Source organism: Acomys russatus, chromosome 17 (genome assembly GCF_903995435.1).
Source record: "Acomys russatus chromosome 17, mAcoRus1.1, whole genome shotgun sequence".
In the NCBI taxonomy this organism is placed as follows: Eukaryota; Metazoa; Chordata; class Mammalia; order Rodentia; family Muridae; genus Acomys; species Acomys russatus.
The window spans coordinates 60893267-60909516 of record NC_067153.1 but is presented as its reverse complement, the minus strand read 5'-3'; the positions used below and the strand labels follow the sequence as shown (position 1 = coordinate 60909516).

Sequence of the window (16250 nt, the reverse complement as noted above, 5' to 3'; positions counted from 1 at the left end):
TTATCAGCTGAGCTATCCGGGCCACAAGTTTCTGCATTCTAAGACGCTTCACGTTTAAAACTGCGGACCTCCCAAGTCCCAGGGTTCGCCCACATGGAACGAGACTCCCCTGGCTCCCAGCCACATCCGTCCGTCTGCGGCAGAGCCCGTTCCCGCCCCGCATTGCAGCGGCGCGCCCCAGTCTGCAGCACCGGCGCGCGCCCGGGCAGGGGCTCCGCCCTGCGGGCCCGCGCAGGGAGGGGGCACCGAGCCGAGCCCGCCTCTGCGGCGGTCAGGCCGGGCGCCCAATGGACGCGGCTGGCTAGGGGAGGGACCGTGACCACCCGGCCGCGGCCGCCCCGCCCCAGCTGCTACTTAAGAGGCTCCTGCGCCGCCGCCTCCGCCTCATTGCGTTACTTACCTCGACTCTTAGCTGTCGGGAACGGTAACCGGGACCCGGTGTCTGCTTCTGTCACCCTTGCCTTCTATCCCATAGCTAATATGGTGAGTGGGTCGGTGTATGGAGGGACTGCGGGATGGTGATGCATGGGGGGCACGCTGGGGGCTGAGATCCCGGTGAGCGGGCGAGGAAGCGTGGGGCCCGGGCTGCTTGGGGACTTCAGGGATCTGTGGGCAGAAGGGGTCCCCTGGGTTCGCTCTCCAATCATCCATATTCTTGCATAGGACTTACAGCATGGCGCTTCCAGAACGCAGTCTTTGCCGCGTGGGCCCTTCCCCCATCCTTCCCTTGCTTTCTGAATTTCGGGCGCGCGCTGCCTTTCCCCGCCCTCACTTCCTCTTTAGCGCGAAAAGGCGGGGGCGGGAAGGCTCCAGAGACAAAGACGCATGCGCGACCGTTACATTCCCGCCTGAGGGCGGCGGGAACGGCCTCTGCAGTGCGCGTGCGCGCTCAGCCACTGCGGGTTAAATACATTTAGGGTGTGTCTCCAGTTGGACCTGTATTTTGGGGGGGCTGAGGATCAAACCTAGGATCTCTCGGATCCTAAGCCAGCTCTCTACTACCGAGCTGCAACCTCAGCCACGGCCTTTCTTTTATTTTACTGAAAGGAATTATGGGGAAGATTTCCTCAACTACTTTCCACAAATCTTAACTTCCCGACATGATGGAGTCCAACTGTCTCCAGTTAGGAATTTGTATGGGACCAGATGGTGACATGGAAGGATTTTGAGGGGACAGTAATCGGATCCGGGCGGTTGATAATCCCTTGCTGCGCCAGGACAGATGTAGAGCTGAGCTCTGCTACATACAAATAGAGGACGTGAAACCCTACAGCCTCCCAAGCTGATCAGGGTGCACGCTCTCAAAATTGCTCCTTTACCACATTTGGTAGAGATCGCCTGCATCTAGGCATGTCCCCCTTAGTGCTCCAGCCACGTGCTTCCTGTGTCTAGAATCGTCCAGAATTCCAAAGCAAAATAGAACTTAGGGTAGATGAAAGACCTTTGTATCTTGGTTTTCAAAAAGCGGAAGCTCTGACAAGGACAACTAGGTGTGGAAAATGCCCAAATTAACTATTTGTCCTGGCTTGCCAATGAGAACCCCAGCTCCATGCAACATTGCTAATAGGTTTTTTTCCCCCCTCTCTTTCCACAGCGTGAGTGCATCTCCATCCACGTTGGCCAGGCTGGCGTCCAGATCGGCAATGCCTGCTGGGAGCTCTACTGCCTGGAACATGGCATCCAGCCTGATGGCCAGATGCCGAGTGACAAGACCATCGGAGGGGGAGACGACTCCTTCAACACCTTCTTCAGCGAGACAGGCGCTGGCAAGCACGTGCCCCGGGCGGTGTTCGTAGACCTGGAACCCACAGTTATTGGTAAGCTGACCTGGAACTTCCCTTCCCCGAGGGATTCCTTCCTGCTCACATACTCGGGATCCCTTCAGACGCAGGAGGGGGAGTGAGCCGTGTGGCTGGTTGGTGGTGGACGGCTGATTTCTTCTCCTTTGGCAGATGAGGTTCGCACTGGTACCTACCGCCAGCTCTTCCACCCTGAGCAGCTCATCACAGGCAAGGAAGATGCCGCCAATAACTATGCCCGTGGCCACTACACCATTGGCAAGGAGATCATTGACCTTGTCTTGGACAGAATTCGCAAGCTGGTAAGGGCCTTATGTGGATATATTTAAAATGCAGTGAGAGGGGTTCTGGTGCCTAGCTAGGAGTGTGTGCCCTGCCAGCAAAACATTACATTTCTTTCTCTCTTTTTCCCTACAGGCTGACCAGTGCACGGGTCTTCAGGGCTTCTTGGTTTTCCACAGCTTTGGCGGGGGAACTGGCTCTGGCTTCACCTCCCTGCTCATGGAGCGGCTCTCTGTTGATTATGGAAAGAAGTCCAAGCTGGAGTTCTCCATTTACCCACCGCCCCCCCCAGTTTTCCACTGCTGTGGTTGAGCCCTACAATTCCATCCTCACCACCCACACCACCCTGGAGCACTCAGATTGTGCCTTCATGGTAGACAATGAGGCCATCTATGACATCTGTCGTAGAAACCTCGATATTGAGCGCCCGACCTACACTAACCTTAACCGCCTTATTAGCCAGATTGTGTCATCCATCACTGCTTCCCTCAGATTTGATGGGGCCCTGAATGTTGACCTGACAGAATTCCAGACCAACCTGGTGCCCTACCCTCGCATCCACTTCCCTCTGGCCACATACGCCCCTGTCATCTCTGCTGAGAAAGCCTACCATGAGCAGCTTTCTGTAGCAGAGATCACCAATGCCTGTTTTGAGCCAGCCAACCAGATGGTGAAATGTGACCCTCGCCATGGTAAATACATGGCTTGCTGCCTGCTGTACCGAGGGGATGTGGTCCCCAAAGATGTCAACGCTGCCATTGCCACCATCAAGACAAAGCGTAGTATCCAGTTTGTGGACTGGTGCCCCACTGGCTTCAAGGTTGGCATTAATTACCAGCCGCCCACTGTGGTGCCTGGTGGAGACCTGGCCAAGGTCCAGAGGGCCGTGTGCATGCTGAGCAACACCACAGCCATTGCTGAGGCCTGGGCTCGCCTGGATCACAAGTTTGATCTGATGTATGCCAAACGTGCCTTTGTGCACTGGTATGTGGGTGAGGGCATGGAGGAGGGAGAGTTCTCTGAGGCCCGTGAGGACATGGCTGCCCTGGAGAAGGATTATGAGGAGGTTGGTGTGGATTCTGTTGAAGGAGAGGGGGAGGAGGAAGGAGAGGAATATTAAATCTATTTTTAAAGCCCCTGTATCATGGCAGACTTCAGCTTCAACGTTAAGCTGACAGGCATTGATGCTATTGTGTTATCTTCATCCTATGATCACGATTTCTCCATGTGTGCCTGTAAGGTTTTTTTCCATGTCTCAAAGTAAAAGCTTTACGGAAAAAAGTTTCTGTACACTTGTGTTATTTGTGCTAAGTCTCCAGTATCCCCAACTAGCCTAGACTTGATCCTCTGATTTCATGCCCTGGGAAGGAACAGGTGTGATCCAGGACAGCCTGTGTGCTCGGGCAGCACTAGATTGAGAAAGACCCTACAGTTCTAGAGCATTTGCTCGAGGCTGGCTGGAGCGCACACCTCTAATATCTACACTTTGGGGTGTGAAAACAGGAGTTCCAGGCCAGCCAGGGTTACAACAGTGGCCATTTCCTCCTAGTAAAGAGCTGAAGGAAGAATACAGAGTCTGGGCCTGGAGAGATGGCTCGGGGTTAAGAGCACTCACTCACTGACCGTTCTTCCAGGGGTCCTGAGTTCAATTCCCAGCAACCACATGGTGGCTCACAACCATCTATAATGAGATCTAGTACCCTCTTCTGATGTACAGGTGTATATGGAGGCAGAACACTGTATATGTAATAAATACTAAAAAAGAATACATAGTCTATGTGTACTAGTTGGGATTGTGTTACAGGAAGTGGTTAGAAGGTCTCAAGTTACACCAATAGGTATGAGGACATTTGGTACTTGAGATGAACAGAAGGCCACAGTATACCACTGCCATACCTTCCTGTTTTGTTTTTTCTTGTTTTGAGATTGTCTTAGTTACTCATGCTGGTCTTACCCACTCAGTATGTAGCCCAGGGCTACTTGTGTCTCTCAAGTGTAGAATTAAAGTCATATACCTCTGGACAGAAACGAAAGGTGGAGGATCAGGAGCATGAGGCCAGCCTGAGCTACGGAGGACCAAATCCCAAGAAAAGAAACCAAGACAACCCCACACCAACTAGGGATGGTGGCACATGCTTATAATTCTGGGGCTCAGAAGGCAGAAGGAGCCTCGAAAAATTTAAAAAAAAAAAAAAAATTAAAAATCTAAAACAAGATGGACAACTGAAAAACACTGAGGTTGACCTCTGGAGTCCACACATATGATTACATTTTTGTAAACACACACACACACACACACACAAACCATTTTTTTTTTTTTTCTGAGACAGGGTTTCTCTGTGTAGCCTTGGCCATCATGGACTCGCTTTGTAGACCAGGCTGGCCTCGAACTCACAGCGATCCGCCTGCCTCTGCCTCCCGAGTGCTGGGATTAAAGGCGTGCGCCACCACGCCCGGCACAAACCATCTTTTTACCAGGGAGATTATACCAGATGTGGTGGCACACGCCTTTATTCCCAGCATGCAAGAGGCAGGTTGAATCTCTGAGTTCAAGGCAGCCTTCTACATTGTGAGTTCCAGGAGAGCCAAGACTACATAGACCCTGTCTCAAAACAACACATTCGAGAATCCAAGGGGCTGTCTTTGTAGCTCAGTTTGATAGAATGTTTGCCCAGCTTACGTGGAAGGCCTGAGTTGGTCCCTAGCATTGCATTCAACCTGGCATGGATGGCTGAAGATCTCGGCACTCAGGAGCTGAAGGCAGGGCACTAATTGTTCAAGGTGCAGTGCCTGGGAAAGCCTGTGGCCCACACAAGGTTCCAAGATTATTAAATCATGATTATTTCCCTCTTAGGCCAGTTTTGTTTGTGGGTAGGGGGAGGGGTCTTGTTTGTGTTTTGAGACAGGGTTTGTCTGTGTAGCTCTGGGTGTCCAGCTCTGTAAATCAGTCTGGCCTCGAATTCACAGAGATCCGCCTACCTCTGCCTCCTGTGTGAACCACCCACGCCACCTCTGCACTTTAGCATATTACTTATTATAGTCTGGGATTAAAGGTGTGTGCTACCAACCCAGCTTTTATGTATCCTAGGCTGACCTGCCTCCGCTTATGGCCGTCCTCCTGCCTCAGCTTCGCAAACGCTAGCATTGACAGGCAAGTATAACAGTCCATGGCCATCTCTCAGACACTATAAATGTTATAAAGCTCACACCTTCTCCTTTCTGTTTTTGGTTTTTGGTTTTTTTTTGAAACAAGCTTTCTCTGTGTTATCTTGGCTGTCCTGAACTCACTTTGTAGACCAGGCTAGCCTCGAACTCACAGAGATCCGCCTGCCTCTGCCTCCCAAGTGCTGGGATTAAAGGCGTGCGCCACCACGCCCGGCTAAAGATTTATTATTTATTTATTATCATGTATACAGTGCTCTGCCCGCATGTACACCTGCAGGCCAGAGGAGGGCACTAGATCACATGGCAGGTGGTTTGCTGGGAATTGAACTTAGGACCTCTGGAGGAGTAGTCAGTGTCCTTAACCTCTGAGCCATCTCTCCAGCCCCACACCTTCTCCTTATAGGCCCTGTCCTCTTTAGCCACTTCTGGAAAAGGTGAGTCCCAAAGGCCTGGCCCTAGGGATCACAGAGATAGAACTCTTGTTCCGTTGTGATGCTCCTGTTACCTTTGGGACCATTTATTCTTTTGCACTGCAGAGTTCCATTATGCCTTGCTCATAGGAATTAACAGGTAGAGACTGACCCCATTAGGCCCTGTAATTGTAGAAGCAGGAGATGGTTCCCTCCTTCCATCACGTGGATTCTGGGGATCAAACTTAGGTGGTCAAACTTGGTATCTCATTAGCCTTAACATTTGCCAAAACGAAGCAAAACAAAAACAAACAATGGCAAAAACCCCACAGTGCTAAAGTGTGTCCGGAGCCGAGTGTTCTTCACTTCCTTGAGGTCACTAGTAAAACAGGGCTCCAGTTAGTTTCTCATCTTGCAGATGACAGATTTAATTGGCAAGAAAGAAAGGAAATGAAGTCCAGCGTGGTGGCGCACGCCTTTAATATCCCAGCACCTGGAAGACAGAGGCAGGTGGATCTCTGGGAGTTAAAGACCAACCTGGTCTACAAAGTGAGTCCAGGACAGCCAGGGCTTTTACACAGAAAAAACCCTGTCTCGAAAACCAAAAAAAAAAAAAAAAAAAGAAAGAAAGAAAGAAAGAAAGAAAAAAAGAAAAAAAGAAAGACAATGATACCACAGCTTTGTGTCCTGCCTTAAATACTGCCTGTTAGAAGATCAGAGGGACTATGGATCTTTCAGCCCAACGGGAGGGATCCATGCTGTGATCCATGGTAGACAGAGTAAAAAGGAGGCAGGAAGAACATTTTAGCCTGAGACGGAGCTTACCCCTCCCAATGCCATAAGACACCTAGCAAATCCCTTAATGGCCTGCAGATGGCAGCACCGACAAGGAATTCTCTGTCCAGGAGAGCCAAGCAGAGCCATGTGAACTCTGTCTGACCTTGCCATCACCTTGGAGGTAAGGCTTAAAAAAAAAATGCAAGAAACAGGAAGTGACCTATAGGGCTTCCCTAGCATTCAAAGGCTTGCCAATTTTTTGTTCTGACAATTACTGGAGGAAGCTGTGCCTTGTGTTAGGTCACTCTGATTCAGACAGCCACAGGCAAACCCCACACCCAAGAAGTTTCTTGAGGTGAGTCTCAACCTCCACCCCTACTTCAGGACAATTGAAAAAGTATGGCCTTAAGGTCCACGAAAACTAAGAAAGAGAATGTTGCTACAATAACCTAAACTCAATACTGATACAAAGTAATGATCACTGGGTATCTTGTAGCTGCTACTAATGTCATTATGTTGCTAACACTAGCTTACTCTGCCACCCACATAAGCCACTCCCAACTGACAGCTTGCTGGATGCTGCAGTTCATATGTTCCAAGAGTTTAAGTAAGACCTTTAATCCCAGCACTTGGGAGGCAGAGGCAGGCAGATCGCTGTGAGTTCGAGGCCAGCCTGGTCTACAGAGTGAGTCCAGGACAGGCAAGGCTACACAGAGAAACCCTGTCTCGAAAAATAAAAAAAAAAAAAAAAAAAAAAGAGTTTAAGGAAGATAAATTCACTGCATGATGGTGGCACATGTCTTTAATTCCATCACTCGAGAGGCAGAGGCAGGTGGATCTCTGTGAGTTCAAGGTCAGCCTGGTCTACAAACAGAGTCTAAGGCAGGCAAAACTACAGACAGAGAAATGCTGTCTTAAAGAAGGAAGAGGGGAAGGAAGGAAGAAAGAAAGGAAAAGGTTGTGGTGCATGCTTATGCTTCTAAGCATTCAATCTGCTGAGACAGGATAAAGAGTTTGAGACCAGGGGTTAGGGATTTAGCTCAGTGGTAAAGTGCTTGTAGCAAGCTAAAAGCCCTGGGTTTGGTCCTCAGCTCTGGAAAAAGAGTTTGAGACCAGCATAGGGAAGTTTGTCCATTACTTAGTGGAACTTTTTTTTTCCCCCTGAGAAAGGGTTTTTGTTTTGTGTTTAGGTTTTTGTGCGTTTCTTTGTTTCTTCAAGACAAGGTTTCTTCTCTGGGTAGCCCTGGCTGTCCTGGACTCACTTTGACCAGGCTGGCCTCACACTCAGAGATCCGCATGCCTCTGCCTCTCGAGTGCTGGGATTAAAGGCATGTGCCACCATACCCACCAAAAAAAGGGTTTTTATGTAGCCCTGACTGTCCTGGAACTCTGTAGACCAGGATGGCCTCAAACTCAGATGTTCGTCCTCATGTATTGGGCACCAGATAAAAAGCTAAGAAATCACTGTTCAAGACAAACAGGATTCTTTCTCAAGAGACGTCTATATGGGAGGCCACAAATGAATGTAAATAAATAAAATACAATTATGGTAACTCTGGTAACATGAAAAAATTAACTTCATTAGGCTGGTGAAATGGATTAACAAGTAAAAGCACTTGAGACCAAATCTGATGGCTTGAGTGTGAGCCCCAAGACCCACATGATGGAAGAAGAGAGAATGTATTCCTGGAAGTTTCCCTCTGACCTCCATACCTCACAGTGCCACAAATGTACCTGGACACACACACACACAAACACACACAATTTCAAAATTAAAAAATAGGCTTCTGCTGGGCATGGTAGCACACGCCTTTAATCCCAGCACTCTGGAGGCAGAGGCAGGCGAATCGCTGTGAGTTCAAACCAGCCTGGTCTACAAAGCGAATCCAGGACAGCCAAGGCTTTTACACAGAGAAACCCTGTCTCAAAAAAAAAAAAAAAAAGGCTCCTTTAGATAAGGGAGTGAGGAGCACTACTGTGAGCTGAAAGGGAGGAGGAGACGAGCAGAAGTTCACGGTCACCCTGGGCTACTGGAGGCAGTCAGAAGGGAGCCGGGATAAAGGACACAACCAATCCAGAGTCCTGAGGTTGGAAAGGGCTTTGCCAGGTCCACTAGGGACTGACAGAGGCCAGAATGAGGATAGATGCAAATCTGAGCTGACAAAATAATAGAAAATCTGGTAAAAGTGTAAAGGTATGTGATGTGGAGTGCGGACCAATGCCTTGTGCCACCCCATCTGTAGAGCCATGGGTCTGCATTCTCCTGTTGTGTCAGATCTCTGGGGTTTGGGGGTTTTGGGTTTTTTGGGAGGTGTCTTGGGGTGGTTGTATTTTGGGGGGCTTTGAGAGACAGGCTTTCTCTGTGTAACCCTGACTGTCATGGAACTCACTCTGTAGACCAGGCTGCCCTCAAACACAGGTACCCGTCTCCGTTTATCTCCTGAGTGCTTAGGTCAAAGGTGAGCACCACCATGCCTGGCTCAGATTTCTCTTTAAGAAACATTCTGAGCTGGGCGTGGTGGCTCATGCCTTTAATCCCAGCACTCGAGAGGCAGAGGCAGGCAGATCGCTGTGAGTTCGAGGCCAGCCTGGTCTGCAAAGTGAGTCTAGGACAGTCAAGGCTATACAGAGAAACCCTGTCTCAGGGGAAAAAAAAAAAAACCAACCCCCCCCCCCAAAAAAAAGAAAGAAAGAAAAGAAAAGAAACATTCTGAACCGGGCGTGGTGGCACATGCCCTTTAATCCCAGCACTCAGGAGACAGAGGCAGGCAGATTGATGTGAGTCTCAAAAAACCAAAAACCAAAAAACAAAACAAAACAAAAACAACAACAACAAAAAAAAACCCAAAAAGAAACATTCTGGCAGCTGCGTGGTAGTGGCCCACACCTTTAATCTTAGCACCCTGGAGGCAGAGGCAGGCAGATTGATGTGAGTTCGAGGCTACTTTGGCCTACAAAGTGAGTCCAGAAAAGCCAGGGCTACACAGAGAAACCCTATCTCAAAAAACCCCAAAACAAACCAAAACAAAACAAAAAAACCCCACAACCCCAAAACAGTCAAAAGTCTCCTTTGAGACTCACAGCAATCTCTTAATTAAAACCCTCTGCAAATAAAATAAAAATGTAAAATGCATACTTCTAATATATAATGGAACAGAATATACATTACCACTCTAAAAAAGAATAATGGGATAAGAGAGAGGAAATACTGGACTAAAATGAGGCAGAAATCCAGCAGGGCAAACTCCAAAGGGCTCACAGGGCTCCGCCCTCCAGCTGTGCTGACTACAACACATGTGTCCCTTGGGTTGCCTCCACTCCCTGTCTGCAGCTCTCCTTGGCAAGTATCCCACAGCTCTGACAACTGAACACCTTGGGGTCTCCAGGGCAACCCAAGCTTCGCCTTCACAGCTTCATGAAAAGGCTTGTTCTGCCCTCCATGCAGGGACTCCCTGCCACAGCCCTGGCCTCAGTGGTTTTCCTTTACAGTGAAGGAAAAGGCTACAACCTCTTTCTTTCTTCCTTCTTTCTTTTTTCCTTTGCTAGTATTTTAATTTTCTACTTATGGGTGTCTTTCTTATCACAAATATTTACAGTGAACATTTCTGGTTTGTTTTGTTTTTTGAGACACGGTTTCTCTGTGTAGCCTTGGTTGTCCTGGCCTCGCACTCACAGCGATCCGCCTGCCTCTGCCTCCCGACTGCTGGGATTAAAGGTGTGCGTCACCACGCCCGGCTCAACAGTGAACATTTTTTAGCCAGATGCTTATCAGTTGTTCTTTCGAGCTTTGAGATATGTCCGCTAAGCTGCTAGTAACCCCATTAGCATGGTCTCCTTTGTCAGAGGAAACAGTATCAGCACTTGTGAGTGGTAGAGAAGATATCCTTCTCTTGGCACCATCACTTGGCGCTGCTGTACCTGGTGACGGCCTTGGTGCCCTTGGACAGGGCGAGCTTGGTCAGCTCTCCGGGCGGCAGCAGGCGTAGGGCCTTCTGGATCTCCATAGACAAGATGTTTGAGTGCTTGTTGTAATGTGCCAGGTGCAATGCCTAGCGCGCTCTATGCTCGAAGATGTCATTGAGGAACGAGTTAGTGATGCCCATGGCCTTGGATGAGATGCCCATGTCGGGGTGCACCTGCTTCAGCACCGTATACACCAGTTCCTTCTCCCTGGGACTGTGCTCGCGCTTTTTGCGTCCTCCTTCCGCGCCTCAGTCACATGGGGCCCTCTTGGAGCCCTTCTTTGGGGTAGGCTGGGGACTTGGCAGGCTCAGGCATCTTCAGGTCTCTAAACACAGGAAGCTCAACCTGTAACCCCTTTATTTATTCTTGTATATGTCAAGACTCCAAGAAAGAACCATTGGGGTGGTGGCGGCACAAGCTGGGCAGTGATAATGTAAGCCAGGCAGTGCAGAGGCAGGTGGGCCTCTGAGTTTGAGGTCAGCCTGGTCTACAGAGCAAGTTTCAGGACAGTCAGAGCTACACAAGAGAAACTCTGTCTTGAAAAACTTACCAAAAAAAAAAAGGATCTCGAGAGATGGCTCAGCAGTTAAGAGCACTGGTGGTACTTTCAAAGGACCAGGGTCAACTCCCAACACCCACACGACAGTTCAGAACTACATGTAATTCCAGTTCGAATCTGATACTCTCACAGACATACATGCAGGCAGAATACCAATGTACATAAAATAAAAACAAATAAATAAATTAAAAATATCCAAAAGCCAGGCGTGGTGGCGCAACCCTTTAATCCCATCACTAGGGAGGTCGAGGTAGGTGGATCTCTGTGAGTTCGAGGTCAGCCTGGTCTACAAAGTGAGTCCAACAGCCAAGGCTACACAGAGAAACCCTGTCTTTGGGGGGGGGGGGAGAAAGAAAACAAAAAACAAGCAAAGAACCATTGGCTGATGTTGCCATGTTATGCAGCCTATTTGGGATAGAACCTGACCCCTTCCTTGAATTATAGTTGCATAATTTTTATTTATTTATTTATTTTTGTTTTTCAAGAAGGATCTCTCTGTGTTAGCCTTGGCTGCCCTGGACTTGCTTCTCCCGAGTGCTGGGATTAAAGGCATGAGCCACCATGCCTGGCTCCAGTTGCATAATTTTTGATGGATTGCTTCCCTTTGTTGTTTAAGCTTTCTTTCTTTTGTTTTTTTAAAAGATTTATTATTTATTATCATGTATACAGAGCTCTGCCTGCATGTACATCTACAGGCCAGAGGAGGGTATCAGATCACATTATAGATAGTTACGAGCCACCATGAAGTTTCTGGGACTTGAACTCATGACCTATGGAAGAACAGTTAGTACTCAGTACTCTTAACCGCTGAGCCATCTCTCCAGCCCTGTTTAAGCTTTCTTTTTCACAAGTGGCAGAATTGGGGCTGGGCGTGGTGGCGCACGCCTTTAATCCCAGCACTCGGGAGGCAGAGGCAGGTGGATCACTGCGAGTTCGAGGCCAGCCTGGTCTACAAAGTGACTCCAGGACAGTCAAGGCTACACAGAGAAACCCTGTCTCGAAAAACCAAAAAAACAAAACAACAAAAAAAAAAAAAACCCTGTCTCAAAAAGACCAAAAAAAAAAAAAAACCAAAAAAAAAAAAAACCAAAAACAAAAACCAAGTTGCAGAATTGGCTGGGCGGGGGCGTCTTAACCTGAGGGTACCACTCCTCTATTCTATTTTGTGTCAGGGGTCTTCTTTTGCCACTCAGCATAAGCTTTGGTTTAACATTCAGTTTCCTGGTACTCTTTTTCTCCTCAAACTGTACTTTTTGTTTTGTTTTGTTTTGTCCGCCCCCCCCCCACTGCAGCCCCCCCCCCCCCCACAGGTTTTTCTGTATAGTCTTGGCTGCCCTGGACTCACTTTATAGACCAGGCTGGCCTCGAACTCACAGAGATCCTCCTGCCTCTGCCTCCCGAGTGCTGGGATTACAGGCGTGGGCCACCTCGCTCAGTGACGTTTTGTGTTTCTTTTTGCCCCACTTGCTCTTTTTCACTGTCGACCTGCACAAGAGGTGATCAGTAACAGCCAGGTGACAAAGTCAGTATTAGGCTGTCTTGAAATCACCTCTGCCAAGAACATTAGTTCAAAACTTTTCAATATGGCCTCAGGCAGATTTTCAGGACAAAATAAAGAAGTAAGCACATGCATTCTTTACCATAGTATCATAAGAATGGTCTCTAGCTCAGTTGTTACATTGTTCCTCTCTGAAACCTTTTGAGCTGGGCCTCCATCCTCCACATTGTTCTTAGTACTGCTGCCTATTAAACCCCGATTACAGTGTTCAACCAATTTCCTAGTCCAAAGTCCCAAAGTCTTGCAAGTTCCTACAAAAACAGCATTGTCAGGCCTGTCACAGTAATAACTCACTTCTTGGTACCAATTTACTCCTAGTTACTTTTAAGTGGCAGTGACAAGGCACTATGCCCAAAGCAACTTATAGAAAAAGAGTTTATTGGAGACTTAGAGTTCAGAGGGTGAGTTCGTGACCACCATGGTGAGAAGCATGGCGGCAGGCAGGCGGGCGGGGCTCTGAAGCAGCAGCTGGGCGCTCACAGCTGATCCACAGGCAGGAAGCAGAGAGACAGGGATTGGCATGGGTGTGTGAAATCTCAGAGCCCACTCCCCTTGACACGCCTTCTCCTATAAGGCCACACCCCTAATCCTTCCATTTCATCACTTGAGCATCATGTATCCAAATATAAGGAGCCTATGCTTGTTTTCATTCAAACCACTACAACGTGTGGGTTTGTCTGTGGGTAAACAGGTATGAGTGCAGGTGCCTCAAGAGGCCAGGAGCGTTAGATCTCCCTGGAACTGGAGTTACAGGTGGCTGTAAGGACCTGCTGTGGGTGCTGGGAATCTGACTTGGTTCCTCTTCAAGAGGCATAAATACTTTTAACCATGGAGCCATTTTTCTGGCTACAGATTATTTTTATTTTTATTTACTTATTTATTTATTTTGTTTTTTCGATCAAGGGTTTCTCTGTGTAGCCTCAGCTGGACTCACTTTGTAGACTAGGCTGGCCTTGAACTCACATTGATTCCCCCTGCCTCTGCCTCCTGAGTGCTAGGATTAAAGGTGTTCCCTGCCATGCCTGGCTCTATTTTTTGTTGTTGTCATTGTTGTTGTTTGGTTTTGTTGTTGTGTTTTGAGACAGGGTTTCTCTGTATAGCCTTGATTGTCCTGGACTCATTTTGTAGACCAGGCTGGCCTCAAACTCACAGAGATCCACCTGCCTCTGCCTCTGGAGTGCTGGGACTAAAGGCGTGTGCCACCATGCCCGGCTCCTTTTTTACTCTTTAAAGACGGGGTTTCGTGTATCCCCAGCTGGCTTTGAACTTGCTATGTAGGCAAGGGTGACCTTGAGCTCTGTACTCCGGCGCTGGGATTACAGGTACACATCACCATGCCCACTTATGCATTGCTGGGGACCAAACCCTGGGCTTTGTGCATGCTTGGCAGCACTCTACCTGCTGAGGTACGGCCCTGCCTCGTTCTCACTGATTACTCTTACCTAGGTTCTAAGTCCTATGAGGGCTGGGGCGAGGCCCTCTACTTCTGCATGCTCACCATGCCTAGCTCCTGGCATATTATGGTCCTTAATCTCATGCATGCCAATCAGGGTAATATGAATGAAATGTTCTGGGTTGGCTCTAAGTCTTTTCATTATTTTTGTTTTATTTTATTTTATTTGAAACAAGGTCTCATTGGGTAGTCTAACTCCTGCTGGCCAACTCACATCCTCCTGTCTCAACCTTCCATGTGCTGGGATTATAGGCACCAACAAACACCATTTACCTCAACTTCATTTGCATGTCCATGCTCTCATGAAAGCACAATGCTTTTCATATCTGAAATAAGCATCTGAGGACTCAGATGGGTGTGGTGGCACATGTCTTTAATCCCAGCACTTAGGGAGGCAGAGGTAGGCAGATTCTGTGACTCTGAGGCCAGCCTGGTCTACAAACTGAGTAGAGGACAGTCAAGACTACACAGAGAAGAACCTTTTCTCAAAAACCCTGAAAAACCCAAAACGAAAACAAAAACATCACCTGTAAAGGCACTTGATGGCCAAGACTGATGACCTGAGTTCAGTTGCTGGGACCTACACTGTGGGAAGAGAAAACCATCTCCCAAGAGTTGTCTTGTGACCGTCTTACATGCAACTTAGCACAAGCTTATTCCCATTGTGTGCGTGCGCACACACAGAGAGAACATGTTAAACATATTATAAATAAAACTCACTTTAAAATGGTGTAGAGTGGGGCATGGTGGCACATGTCTTTAATCCCAGCACTCAGGGAGGCAGAGGCAGAAGAGTCTCTATGAATGGAAGGCCAGCCTTGTCTAAATATCGAATTCCAAGAAAGCCAGGGCTATATATAGAGAGGAACCTTGTCTCAAAAAAAAAAAAAAGTAGACTTTGCATATAACCTATGCATATCCCCTAGACTACTTTAAGTCACTCCTTGAGCACCTATAATTATATTTACTTGTAAGTAAATAGTTATAAATCATTAATATTTTTAATAGTTAATAGTTATAAATAAATAGTTGCTAAATACAAAGTAAATAAATAGTTATATTTATTTGTAAGTAAATAGTACGTTGTTTAGGGAATAATGACAAGAACATAAAAATCTACACATATTCAGTACAGGCAGGATCTTGTTCTGAGTTTTTCTTTCATGGTTCTGGGAATCAATTCCAAGGCCTTGCACATGCTAAGTTTTTTCCCACTGAGTTACATTCCTAGTGTGTTTTTTTGAGACATGGTCTTTCTTTGTAGCCTCACTTTTTTTTTTTTTTTCCCCAGACTGGGCCTCTCACTAGGACCTGGAGCTACATGGATAGGTTAGGCTAGCTAGTCAGAATCTGAGATCCTCCTGTGGTCTCCACCTCCCCAGCCCCAGGGCTGGGCTGGGTTCTCCAGCATGCTCCACTAATTGTGGTGCCAGGCGTGGAATTTCACTCCTCTTGCCTGCAGGGAAGCACTTTACATCTCTACAGCTACCTCTCCCAAAGCTTTTGGGGTTTTTTGTTTTGTTTTTGTTGTTGTTTGAGTGGAGGGCCAATTATGTGTGCATATTTGTATACACAGGCATGTATTTTGTTTGTTTGTTTAAGATTTATTTATTTATTGCATATACAGTGCTCTGCTTGCATGTACCCTTGCACAGCAGAAGAGGAGGGCACCAGATGTTTGTGAGCCACTGCGTGGTTGCTGGGAATTTAACTCAGGACCTTTGGAAGAGCAGCCAGTGCTCTTAACCACTGAGCCATCTCTCCAGCCCCCTGATTTTTTTTTTTTTTTTTTTTTTTTTTTTTTTTTTTCTGATTTGTTTTTTAAGACAGATTCTCACCATGTTACTCTGGTTGCTCTGGAACTCCGTCTGTAAACCAGACTGGCCCTGCACTGAAGAGCCACCGTCTTTCGCCTGCCTTCCTTCCTAGTGCTGAAATTAAGGACTCGTGCCACAGTGCCCGTGTCAACCTATATTTTCTAGTCTAAAATTCTTACTAGTAAGTAAAAATTAGATAAAGGTTATAAAGAGAATGGCACATAGCAGGTAGCTAGTTAATGTTTGACTCAGTCCACTCACCAATATTCCCCGTGGACAGCTCGGAGAGCTCGGGCCTGGTAGCACATGCCTATCGCCTATCGTATAGCAATCAACTGGAGGAAGATCGCTGAGAATTCAAGCTTAGCCTGCTTTGCATAGCGAGACCTGTCTCAACAAAACAACAGTGTCGTGACATATTTTTGTAGTCTCCTTTTTTTTTTTAACTATTTGTTGTCCAAAACTCT

At 47.6% G+C, this 16250-nt stretch overlaps 2 pseudogenes; one reads left to right on the top strand and one right to left on the bottom strand.

Moving 5' to 3' along the window:
• Positions 1–317: 317 nt before the first annotated feature.
• Positions 318–3290, top strand: LOC127201634 (tubulin alpha-1B chain-like; annotated as a pseudogene).
• A 7042-nt stretch (positions 3291–10332) lies between these two features.
• LOC127201636 (histone H2B type 1-K-like) lies at positions 10333–10711 on the bottom strand (annotated as a pseudogene).
• Between the last annotated feature and the right edge of the window lie 5539 nt (positions 10712–16250).